This window comes from Xyrauchen texanus, chromosome 29 (assembly GCF_025860055.1).
Source record: "Xyrauchen texanus isolate HMW12.3.18 chromosome 29, RBS_HiC_50CHRs, whole genome shotgun sequence".
NCBI lineage: Eukaryota > Metazoa > Chordata > Actinopteri > Cypriniformes > Catostomidae > Xyrauchen > Xyrauchen texanus.
Genome location: NC_068304.1, coordinates 15,322,673 through 15,336,841, shown reverse-complemented (window position 1 = coordinate 15,336,841; position 14,169 = coordinate 15,322,673).

The following is a 14,169-nucleotide window of genomic DNA, read 5'->3' as shown; positions in this document are numbered from 1 at the left end:
GACCTTGGACTCGACCTCCCAAATGAGTGTGGAGACAATGAGTCTCTCAGGAAAAATGCATTCGGGAGTAGACGGGCGAACGGAACGATCAAAAATAAGAGACAAAGCATCAGGCTTGATGTTTTTGGAGCCCGGACGATACAACAAGAAAAACTCGAAACGACCGAAAAAAGTGCCCACCGAGCCTGCCTGGAGTTGAGTCGTTTAGCTGATCTGATATACTCAAGGTTCTTATGATCAGTCCAGACAATAAAGGGTACCCCTGAACCCTCTAACCAATGACGCCATTGCTCCAACGCTAACTTGACTGCCAGCAACTCTCTGTTACCAATGTCATAATTACATTCCGCAGGAGACAAACGATGAGAAAAAAACGCGCAAGGATGCATCTTGTCGTCCGCGGGCGAGCGCTGGGAAAGAACCGCTCCTACCCCCACCTCTGAGGCGTCGACCTCCACCACAAACTGACGTGAAGGATCAGGGGCTATAAGAATGGGAGCTGAAACGAAGCGGCTCTTGAGGTTGGTAAATGCAGCTTCAGCTACACCAGACCACCTGAATGTCGTCTTGGAAGAGGTCAAGGCAGTCAGAGGCTGAAATTGCGAATGAAACGCCGGTATAAATTGGCGAACCCCAGAAACCTCTGTAGGGCTTTACGGGAATCTGGAGTTGGCCAATCCACCACAGCCTTAACCTTGTCGGGATCCATGCGCACCCCCTCGGAGGAGATGATATAACCCAGAAATGGAACCGACTGAGCATGGAACGAACATTTCTCCGCCTTGACAAAAAGCCCATTCTCTAACAGTCTCTGGAGCACTCGCCTGACGTGCTGAACGTGTTCCTGGAGAGAAGAAGAAAATATCAGTATGTCATCCAGGTAGACATATATGAACTGATCTACCATATCTCTCAGCACGTCATTCACGAGTGCCTGGAAAACCGCAGGGGAGTTAGACAGGCCAAACGGCATGACCAAATATTCAAAGTGTCCCCTGGGGGTGTTAAAAGCAGTTTTCCATTCATCCCCATTCCTTATGCGGACCAAATGATAAGCATTGCGTAAATCCAATTTTGTGAAGATGGATGCTCCCTGCAACCTCTCGAAGGCCGAAGACATCAACGGCAAAGGATAAGTATTCCTTACCGTGATGTTGTTCAACCCTCGGTAGTCAATACAAGGTCGCAGAGAGCCATCCTTCTTGCCCACAAAAAAGAACTCTGCCCCCGCTGGAGAAGAGGAGGGGCGGATGAACCCAGAGGCTAGAGAATCAGAAATATATTTCTCCATGGCCTCCCTTTCCGGAGCGGAAAGTGAGTATAACTTGCCTTTCGGCGGAGACATACCTGTCAGTAAATCAATGGCACAGTCATAGGGACGATGCGGAGGGAGAGAAGCAGCCCGAGACTTACTAAACACTTCCTTCAGGTCAAGATACTCACGTGGCTCGTTAGATAGATCCGCGTGTTCATCCTGAAACACAACACAAGACACTGGAGAACACGCAGACATTAAACAAGAAGCATGACAATATTCACTCCAAGACAAAACAGAATTCCTGCACCAATTAATATGCGGGTTATGGAGTGCCAGCCAGGGATGGCCAAGTACCACAGGAGCAGAAGGGGAGTGGATTAAAAGGAACTCGAGCTCCTCAGAATGGTTACCAGAGGTAACGAGTCTCGCTAAGGCCGTGGAGTGAGTAACAGAGGGTAACAGTTGGCCGTTAAGTGCTACTACAGAAATGGGTTGAGGGAGTGTCACCACAGGTATCATGAGTCTCTGAGCGAAGTTAAAGTCTAAAAAATTTCCCTCTGCCCCCGAGTCTATCAAAGCCTCACAGTCAACACTCTGAGCAGAAAGTTTTAAACTGACAGTGAGATGAGTGGCAGAAAAAGAGGATTTAGTCAAAATAGATCCACCCGTCAGTAACCTCTTACCTACTGGCAGGTGCTGGCTTTTACCGGACATTGGAGAGCAATGTGGCCAACGGCTCCACAATATAAGCACAATCCTTTTTCTCTCCTTCTCTGCTTCTCCCTTTGCGATAGACGAGATCTGCCCATCTGCATAGGCTCAGGACCTGAAAAAGACTCTGCAGTTTCCACAGCAGGAAAAGCCTGTGCAGCGACCGGCCAACCTCGCTGTGTTCGCGGTCCCCGTCGTCGTAGTCGCGAGTCCACCAGAATGGCTAGGTCGATGAGTTTATCCACCCCCGTGGGTAACTCCATGGCATAGATTTCATCCTTGATGTGCTCAGAGAGTCCGTGTAAAAACATGTCCCATTGAGCCTCCAAATTCCAGCCAAACTCCGCAGCCAAGGTGCGGAACTCAATCGAATAGTCCGTGACTGGACGATCTCCTTGGCACAACTCCGCGAGAATGCGCGCTGCATCTCTACCGGAGGCTGCGCGATCAAAGACCTTTCTGAGCTCGTGTGAAAAGCTATCAAAAGAGTCACAACAAGGAAGTCGCTGTTCCCACACCGTAGTTCCCCAAGTCGCGGCTCTCCCTGATAAAAGTGTGATGACAAAAGCCACTTTAGATTCCTCAGTGGGGAATGATGAAGGTTGAAGAGAGATGTGCAGTGAACACTTCGCCAGAAATGAACGACATAACTGAGGCTCACCGGAATAAAACGCTGGAGGTGGAAGACGTGGTTCAGTAGCTCGAATGGTTTGCGCGACCAAAACAGGTGGGCTTGTAGTCGCTTGACCTCGCACTGAAGCCGTCTCGGTCCTTAGCTGTTGCAACTGAGTGGTTAATTCGGAGACCTGGGTTACCAACGCCTGTATAGCACGACCCGTGGCCACCGCCTGTTCCTCCTGTTGTTGCATACGAGCCTCACTCCTAGATAGAATCTCCGTCAATTCGGTCACACTTGCTGGATTCATCTTGAGTCGGTTCGTTCTGTCACAATGATGAGTCACGAGTCCAAGTGCAAGTGAACAGTTTATTAGAGACGGATAGCACAGGGAGAAACTCAAAACGCCGCATTACAGGCGGGCGACCTAGAAGTAACAATCTAGAAAAGAGGTAGACAGGACTGGAATATAGCGCGAACACAAGTCAGCGTCAGGATCCAATCTCCCAGACGATCCCACTAAAGACTGGAGGTGAGGAGCAAACGGGTGGCACCCACAAGGAACAAGGACACAGGAACTGGGTAACAGAATACAAACATGAATAACGAACCGACACCATGCATGACAATTACCAGCTAGATAAAGGCAGCTAACAAGCAGTAGTGATTAGTAGCAGCTGATGGCAGTGGAGTAATCAGCTGGTGCTAAGCAACAAACGAGCACTACACACACACACCCACACACCTATAAACAGATGACGGAATGAACACATGGATCGATGAACCGTGACAGAGGAGAGCAAGTTAATATAATTGATATTACAATTATCACAAAAATTAACAAACAGTCTGCTTTAAAACTAAGAAAAAACAAGCTTCTATACTAACGTTACATTAAAAATGAACACGTGGCGAACTAGCTTAGCCGCTATCTGCCGGCACACCACATTAGATTAAAATACTTACCCTTGTAGTTGTGCAGATAACTCGATATGTAGAGTTTAAAGCTCTTGTCCCTCTTGCTTGTCAGAGCAGGGGACCAGGCATCAACAATGCGATGAACATCGCTGACGCTAATTTTCGGAAGATCATGGAGACATCGAGTAAAAACAGACATTTTGGGTGACGCTCAAGTAAACCATAAAAAGATATGCCGACTTCTGGCGACAGCGGAAGTTCGTCACTACGCTTGTGCACGTAGGCTATTCAGTACTCCACAGTTCACAGTCTTTGTAATGTGTTTTAGCAATTTTTATCCCCTTTTTTAAGAATTTTTTTTTATTGCCTTTACAGGGACTTTAACACTTTCTTAAACATTTGTACAGGTCATGCAAATGAATCCCTTACCTGCAAAAGGTAAAATAACTAAAAAACAATTGAGGTTGGAAAAAATTTAAAGACATAAACGAAATTTCTGCGCAACTGTGAAACCAGATGATAATTTAGCTTTTTCATCGAGTTTATCCTTCACGTCAAAACGGGGATTTTCATGTTTATGATAGATATCATCATGGTTGCAAATTAATAAATAAAATATAAAGTTTACCCAAGATTTTGGCCATGTTGCAGATGTCTTTCACTGTTCACTGATACAGGCGTTGGTGAAAAGTCTAACTTCATCAATTTATTCTGCTAAATTGTTCATAACCATGAATGAAATATCTATTTTAAAACCTAATCAGAATCAGAAAGATATTTATTGCCAAGTAAGTTTTACAAAAGGAATTATTTTTGGTTTATTGGTGCATGTCTCAAATGTGCATCAATCAAAACAATTTTCACCTAAGTGCATAAAGTAATTCAATATATTTTACATATATTACTGTATAATCGCTTCAGAGTTTCAAAGTAATTTACATGTAATTTCCTAAACCTTACCTTATCATGGAATCAAGAGTCAAGACTATGTTATAAACCCTAATGGCTTTGGAGCAAAAAATAATAATAGCCAACATGGCTGGTCGATTTTGAGAGTCTAAGCTGTCCTTGTATTTCAAAGCGGCTTGCCGGCCGCAGTCGATTAGCCGGAGGCAAATGCCAGAGAAAATGAAGCAGGCGGCCCGCCAGTTTTTCGCGGGCGGCATCTCGCAAGAAATGGGAGTGACGAATTCGGCGGCAAACGTTTCATCCCTGCCAGTGGGACGCACCTATAGCCGACAGCTTAGGGTCAAAGCCGTGCGGACATTTTTTGCTATCTGGGGTGTATGTTAAATGCCAATTAGCTGACACATTGAGACACTGTGGGGCTCTGCAAAATGTGTCACAGTGCAAAGACAATGGATGTTTAGAATTCTTGGTAAAATCATATGTGCCTTTTACCATGGGGGGCCTTTAGCCCCGTTGTACCCTACCCACGACCAAATCCACAAGTTTCATTCTTTTAGACCTGTATAGATCTCTTGGCTGTTTTATCTGCAGGATATTGACTTATTAAGATGATTTCATGCATGTGTTAGATCAAGGACTGGTAGGCGCATGGGACAAGAATGGAGGCTTGAGGAGGCGGAAACCAGCTGAACAGTCAACATAAAGGTTTAATGATATAAATTAACTTAAAATAACATAATACATAAATGATCAGACACACATGTAGCGCGGTCGCATACAGCTCTCTCTCACCCAAACTGGCATCTCCGGCTCCCCCTTATCTCGCTTTCCCGCTGATCAGCTGATTCAGTGCCGGCCGTGCTCCATCATGGCCTGGCCATGCCCTCCTCCTCGTCACAAGGCTAAATCCCCCAAGCACTGGCTTGAACTTCTGATGGTTACTGGGGTTAGCAGAAGGACTTGCAAGAAGATATAAGCCTTCTCTTTTTTAAGTTGGTAAGCTGCATATCACATATTGACAGCTTCCAAAGAGCCATTTCTGGGCACCAAAAAGGCATTAATTCATGTATACTATCTCGGCATTGATGTGCTAATCTCTCTATGCCCATGTGAGAATATGGTTTTCTCAGATCTATGTAGGCAGGGTAGAATATTAAAGCTTTTTTAACGAGTTAATGCCTTTCTGCATTAGCAATATTTTGATCGTGTCACAAAGTTAGTTTTCACACTTTTAGGGGTAATCAAGCCTTAACAGATAGCATTTTTTATGAATACTTTAAAGGAAACCGGTTTCAAACCATCTCCTAGAAACCATAGAGCTCAATACATTTATGCATTTGACAGACACTTTCATCCAAAATGACTTACAGTGAATTCAAAGTATAAATTTTATCAATATATGTGTCTCCTGGAAATTGAACCTATGATCTAGGCGTTTCAAGTGCCATGCTCTACCTAAAAAATAAGCTACAGCATTCCATTTCAAGTAGACCACTCGCATTTAATGTAATTTTTAACTGTGTTGTCTTTATTTTCACACATTCATAAATTGAAGATTATGATTTGTTTATTGCCTAAGTATTGTCTTTTGGGCTTCAGTCATCATTGTACTTGCTTTCTCTTCTTGTTGAACTCAAAAGCTGGAATAATGCTGGAATACACATAGGAGTTCTAGCAGAAGACTGTCATTATGACGCACATTTTGCGATAAAATAAATAGCAAGAGAACGCAAAAGTTTTGCAAGGGCAAGCAAAACGTTTTGCAAGAGAACGCAAAAGCATTTTCTTATTTTTTTCCCCACTACCTTGACCCTTTAGGGTCTCAGTAGTCTTCCAACCAGACTGATTTCGAGGGGAATCACGGACCCTAACCACATCCTCCACAGTTTTAGCAATAAATGAAATACAATTTAATATGCATTATTAAAAAAATGTTATATCCTTTCTTATATGCTTATACAAAATACATCTTTTATATGTTAAAAATATATATATTTTTTTTTATTATTATTTGTCTTATTATTTATATATACAATTTGGATGGTTCATACGTATTTAAAAATATATATATAATTTGTATTTATTTTATTTTTATTAATTTTTTCTATCACCTTGTCTTCAAGACTCAGTGATCAAATTCATACATTATTTGATCTTACTGAACATTTATACAGAAAAAACTCCACAGTTTTAGCACCATTTGTGGACTATTCAGACGGTCCCTTTTCAAATTCCTGCCAAATTTTTCAATTTATATCAATGTTAAATTACCAATCTGGAACAATTTCACCATGACGCCATCTGACAAGCGTAAATACGGGACAAATTTCTATATTGACTCGATATGGGATGCATCGTTTTATCTTTAATTAAGGGACATATTTTATGGGACAGGTGGCAAACCTTAATGCAACCAGTCTGTGCGTACCAAAATTCTAAGCACATACCCCAGTGGCCAAAGCGGGAAGTATTGTTGAATGTATGGGTATCAGCAAGCTCCAGTTTCCATTTGAGATTTCCACAAAGTGTAAAAAAAGCAAGTTTCAGTTTTAGCTGTAAATGATGTAATACAGTCAACAAGGATGCTATTTCTCTTAACCATATGTTAAACCCGAACTCCAACCTTAAACCTAGTCAGTGAAGTAAAAGATTTAAGAGGTAAACCACAACCTTAAAATTGTGCTCATAATGTAAAACACACTTTTAGTAGCACAATAGGAAAAGGTAAACACAACTGAATAGATGCAAATATGTCTGATGGGAGATGGTGCTTTTAAGTAACTCAGTAGAATGGGGTCGATGTCAGGGTACTGAAACATTCGAAAGCAACACGTTAAATTCCCGTATGATCATGTTGTTCAAACCTCCGTATACCGTCTGAGAAGGCAGCATTTCGCATGTTGCAGACACAGCCTTTATCTTCAAGACAGATCCCAAAAATTCTTGTTTTAAGAAAGGTGAGTTTCACGTTGACACAATAACACACCTATGCAATTGTTCATTTGTTTTAGCGTGTGAGTCACACATGGAAAGAGACCACAAAAAGTCGCAGACATATATCTTTTCTGAGGCTCTGGATGAAAACATATCCCACCACTCCCAGCTGCTCTTCGAATAAAGTGAATATGCCCAGTCACTTCTGACAGATGCTAATCATTGGGGCGTCGAAGAGAAATCAACATCCCTCACATTCCAACAGCAGCCTTGTTATCATACCCTACCAAATATACAGGTATTTGATTCAACTGCAGTCTGTACCACATGATAGAACAATCTCTCAATTTAATGGTATTTTCATTGATCTAATAGCCAACCCCCACACTCAAACACATACATGCGGCAGACCACACACAAACATTCATCCTCTTTGCCATCACACCCTATTTCCATCATACACAGTCACTTTAAATGGCCATATATATACTGTATGTACCTTCTACATCCATAAATTCTGTCCTTCATTTTTCTTTCTTGACATGGCAGATAATCCTAGGGATGGGCCATGATGGTTGTGTGGTCGTCAAACAACCTAGGGCGATTAGTTGTTTAGATAGACGGATGGACGGACTGACAGACAGACAGACAGGCAGACAGAGATACAGATAGATAGATAGATAGATAGATGGATGGATGGATGGATGGGTGGGTGGGTTGATGGATGGACGGACGGACGGACGGACGGACAGACAGACAGACAGACAGACACTTTTTGTGAAAGTGAATTGCTAAAAGCCTTGGACAACTTGAGGGCAGTGAATACATTTTGTGTATTTTCTTTTTGCTAGCTAGCTCACGTAGTCATTTTATTTTACAAATACATCAGTGATGAAAAGTAATTCAAATTATATTCACCTTTTATTTGAGACATCATAAAAAGAAAAGGAAAGATGACTGAAATAGGTGAATTGCTAACAATGCAGACACAGTGTTTGTCTTGTACTGTGTGAACTTAAAAAAAACAATGCATATATCCAGTAATTCAAATAAACACCAAATGGCTGGAAATAGATTAGCATTGATATGAAAGTCTGGCAAGGCTAGAAAAGGAAGACATTTTTTGGGACTATAGCTGCACCTCCAAAAAAAAAGGGGTAGAAGCGATGGCAAAAACAACCCGAAAATTGGTTTCTCTGACAGAAAATAGTGATGGCCGATTACTATGCACCCTGGCAGAAACAAATACATTTAAGAGATGTGGAAAAAGAGTGATAAGAGGCACATTTTGTGGTGAACTAATTGGATAGGAAGCAGAGATTAAGGCTGAAAAAAGGACTAAAGTTTGTTTGCTTCCCTCTATTATTTACAGGAAAACAGTCATCAGCTGCGTCTGAAATAAGGCCAGTCAGTCTATGACATTACAGGCAACGTTTTGTGTATGAAGGCAGCTCGTTAGAAAACTTGTTTCAAACATCCTTCCAATGCACCAATACATCATGTCTAATGATCTGAAACAAATTCAAGTGAGCTTTAGAGATAACCAAGCAAATATTTTGTAACTAAATGAAAATGGAATCATAAGGTGGAAAAAAATTGAAACTGGGCATTAATAAACTAATTTACTGCTTTTAACTGATCTATTAGATTATGTTTTGGTGGTGAAAGATATGTCTATGCTGACTTCAGGAACTGACCAGATGATATAGGACAGTTAGGACAATACTTTTAGGACAGTATTGGTTAGATTTAGACTAATGAAAAATGTATTTTAGGTTAAGAAGGTACTCATTAAAAATTACTATTAAAAATATAATATTCACCATAAAAACCTCATGACACCATTTAACTCACTTTTGGTGCCCCCTGCTGGACATTTCACTGGGAAACTGCAGCCAAATGTGTTATAAGGCACTTAATATAATTTTGCAAAAATGTTGCCATGGTCACATAATGTCCATGAGATCAGGCTGAGAGTAACATAGTTTTTGTGCACGGCAGACAGCAACACCAGGTGGGAGGGTCTCTGGATTGAAAGAGACACATCGTAATGCTAGATGTGAACGGCAATCTGTCACAGCAGTCCACCTGTGATCGGATCACCCGAATTGGATGTTAATACCAAGTCTGAACAGGGCCATAACAGATGTTATGCTAATATTAAATTTGGATATGCCTTGATGCCTACCTACCTCCAAAGGATGTCTGTGCTGGCAGCATTTTTCATCCTTCAGTCGCAGCCATTATCTTTCCTTAATTAAAACAACTACCGTATTTTCAGGAATATAAGTCACGTTTTTCTTTATTTTTTCATTATCTGCAAGGACCTGCATCTTATGGTCTGCAACTTATATACATCATTTATATGTAATTAATGTGAAATGCACACACATCAAAACACATATGATTTTTTTTACACTCAAACAGATGAAAACATCAGTCACAGAGATGGTAGAAGAGTTTTATTGTTGCCAAATCATAATATTTTGCCTTTACAAAATACTTTATTCACACAGTTCAAATTCTGTCCATCATAATATAATTGTTATATAAACTCTAGACCGCTGTCAAGCGCAACTCCTCACATGCCCACAAAACCTTCAGTCAGGGAACTGGATAATTAATGCACAGTATAGAGGTTAATACGTATATCAGAAATATCCACAGATTGACCGTCACTGACGTTAATTAATTAATGGAATACAACTGGCATACAGTTTTAGTCACAGACTAAAAGCTGTTTATTTGTATACAGCATAGAGTTACAAAGCATAGAGATGCATATTTCCTGAGGTAACCTTCTTCACGGAGCGCACTTGACATGTGAGTGTCTGACTGGAAGTCATACCGCTGCTCCCGTGTCCTAGTGCCAGCCGAATGCAATCTCTGTCAGTGTGATTTATACAAAGATGCTACTTATTTGTATGTTTTTACTCTCAACAACGCAATTTTGACCAGGTGCGACTTATATTCAGGTGCGACTTTATTTCTGGAAAACACGGTAATCTAAAGGTGCGTACACACTGCCAGCGACTTTATCGCTGCAGGTCGCCAGTGGCTGGCGGTGAAATCGCTAGTGGGTGTTCCCACTACTGGTTGCCTAGTAACGTTTATAAATGACATTCACGGATGTCATTCCATTGCTGTTGACAGCGAATCTCTTTTCTTGCCACTAAAAACAAACATTTTGGAGGGAAAAGACTAAATATAAATGGAATCAGTACATAAAATACTTTATATCAAAGATGAATGAGAAACCAGGCGTGCTGTTTGCCAGAGCGGCTGTTTATCTGTGGCAAAAATGCAAATGTCGGTCTGTATGGGTCCATAAAATCCCCGCGATCTCAGATACACCTTTCCACGCAGTATTTTTCTTAAAAATGTCCTTGTACGTGGGAAGAGACATATCATAGAGCACTGGAACATTTCTAACAGCAAGAATTAGCCTTTCATCCATCTTTCCATTACTGCAGGAGCTGAGAGAGAGGGAGAAGGATCACGTGAGCTCTCTCGTCGTCTCTCCTATTGGCTGTCGCTTCCGTTAGTCGCTCCAAAGTTGAACTTTTCTCAACTTTGTCGCGTCGCAGGACACGCCCACATCTAGCGCCAACGGTCGCGACAGCTCGTGTCGCCGGAAGTCGCTGTGCTCGCATTGAAAATTAATGGTATTGAGTCGCTGTCGCGCGCGATGTCGCTGGCAGTGTGTACGCACCTTAAGACATGAAAAGTTCATGGGTAGCTCTTTCTGGTGCTATTCTTTGCAAGAGGTCCTCACTGCGGACTGTAGCGCAATGACGTTGTGGATTTCACCTACTACATCACAGACATCAATTACATAGTAGATTAAATTCATGTTTTAATGGATATAAAACGTTTAGAGCTGTGATATACTGAATATTTTTAATGCAAACATTTTATTCAGTGTGTACAGTATGAAGCATTATGTGTAAATAAAAATTGAGAGAGTGCAATAATGACTGTATTTCCTTAACTCTTTATGTTAATTAATATAGTATAGCGTATTAATTAATTTTGAGTTTTTAATTTCAGTCTTCTAAAGAATGTGAGAGGTTGCTAACTATTTGGAGTGATTTGGAGCAGGTTGCACTTGCTTGTTTGATTGTTGGGGGGATTAACCCCCCCCCCCCCCAATTTGTACATGATTTGAATGTCATTCATAATTCATTGTGAATGTGATCACATTAACAGAGCAGTTTTCAGTGAATCAGGATTAATACAAAGAGTAAATGTGTGTATATTGTAAAGGAGTTGCATGAATGTGGTAATCTGGCAGGCTTTGAAGTAGTTTTTTAGAAAATTAACTTGCTATTGTCTAAGATAATTATTTATAAAACACAAAGTAGAGTGCTATCCCCTACAGATTAGAACAAGAACATAATACCTGTGACTTCTGGCTTCCATTTCATTTTTAGGTTGCAGAGACAGTCATATATTTTAATGCAAATATTATTAGGTAATAATTATAATCAATTTAAGATTTTCCAAATATTTTTTGTCTTTAATTAAAATTTTGTACATCATCTCCTAAGAGTTTTCTTTTAAAAAGAGACCATTTTATTTTTGAGTATGTCCTTGTCAGGGCTGTGCTCAAAACATGATCCACCAGTTAAAGGAGTAGTTCACCTAAATATTTTTTTCACTCGTTTACTCACCCTTATGTTGTTCATAACCATGTGCTGTTACTTTTTCAATTCTTCCATAAAATATGTTTTTGTATGGAAAAGAGCAGCATTAGGATTCTTGAAGATTGTGTTAAGATTCTCTTGTGGGGAAAAAATGTGGGACAACTTGAGGGCAGTGAATACATTTTGTGTATTTTATTTTTACTAGCTAGCTCACATAGTCATGTTATTTTACAGATACATCAGTGATGAAAAGTAATTCAAATTATATTCACCTTTTATTTGAGACATCATAAAAAGAAAAGGAACTTTGAAGCTGCTATAGAGAAAATAACATTTGTTATATGGATGAATTTAAACATGAAAGCTTCTACAGACAAAGATATATATGATTAGATCAGGGCAAATATAACCAGTCAAAGAAAAAGAGAAATAACAAAAAAATCTTTGTAAAAAAAAAAGTGAATCTAATATAATATGTAGCTGTGTGCATGCACATTAAAAACATCCTGTACGTCATTGAAGTCGACTACGTAGTGGATTAAATCCACAGCAAGGACAGTTTCATTCTTTGTGCTGGTGCAGTGAACATGTTTTTCTGTTTATTAACAAAAGCATTTGATCCCATGTTGAAATAGGTGTTTAGCGTACCATGAAAAAGTATTGTTGGCAGGAGGCGGTAGAAAACGCCTGAGGGATGACGTTCTCTTAGATGCTTTCTGAAATACATGAATCTTTAAAAAGGCTTTGAGGTCCACCTGGAATCTACCACAACAGCATTACTGCCATTATCCATAGCGAGTTTAGGATAGCTGGTCTACACTGACATACTGAAAATGGGTTTAATCTTGGACAGAATGTAAGCAATGAATTATTCATTACATTTGTGTAAATAATTTACAGATAGAGAGAGATACAAATATATTAGTATTTATTTAGTGGAAAAGGCCTTTTGATTAAATACTTAACCAACACAAGTCTGTACTATTCACATGGCTATTTGCCATGTAACGTGTCCATTTTGTCCTTTTTGGAGCTTGACAAATGCGGTCACCTAGGAATGTTGCTGAATGCACAAAGAGCTCCATTAAGATTGTTCAAATATATTTTTTTCTTTCCATGGGGGGAAAAAACAGCATATGGGTTAGGAATGACATGAGGGTGAGTAAATAATAACATAATTGTTATTTTTGTGTGAACTTCCTTTAATGGTAAGTTCTATCCTTCTACTTGAGAGTGGACTTGATACAAAAGCTACAATGTTTAAAGCCTTGTGTATTATTGCTTTGAATTGATTGCTTAAGACTTAGATACAATAATAAAACTGTTGTTCATACTCTGACCACCTGAGTCCATTTACATTGCTTTATATTTCTTATTATTCGAATTGAGCAGATTCTCTATTAAAGCTCTTATTACAATGAGAGAGGTAGGAGGGACAGAAACAGGCACTAGCTGGACACAAGATGTATCTTCTGTGTGATTTATAGCATCCTGAGCTCTGAGTGTTCATATGATCAATACAGAACGCTCGACCATCGCATATTATGGAGCATCCATATCGGCTGCACCCAGAAGCTTCCCAGGACACCAAGGTGCATTGTCACCATGGACCTTTTGAGTTCCCCTTTTAACAAGCCTATCTAATGCTGTCTCTAATTAGTGCAGATGGAAAATGCCATCAGCAGCCTAAATGAGCTTTAATTACAGCTGATATCCAGAAATAGCCAATCTGTCAATCTCACCACTTGCCTCTGTCAGGTGGAGGCAAGGGAGAAGAAGGGATGAGTGGGGCAAAAAGACTGGATGTACATAGTGATCCATTAATTACAGTACATTCACCATCCAGAGTACCACTGAGAGTTGAGAGAAAAAGACGGGAGAGGCTCAATCTAGTGCCACAATGCCATAACCTTTGTTTCACTGCAGAATTGGGATTGTGGAGCGCTGCTGCCCTCTTTAGGTCATGACCAACAATCACCATGATTTTGCCAAATAAAATGTAATCCTAAAGCTAGTCTTAAAGGGATACTTCACCCAAAAATTACAATTATGTTCATTTATTTGCCCTGATGTTGTTCCAAACCCATTTGACTTTCTTCAGAGGAACACAAAAAGAGATGTTAAAGAAGAATGTTTGGGACTGATATTTTCTTTTGTTGCATTTTTTTTCTTCAATA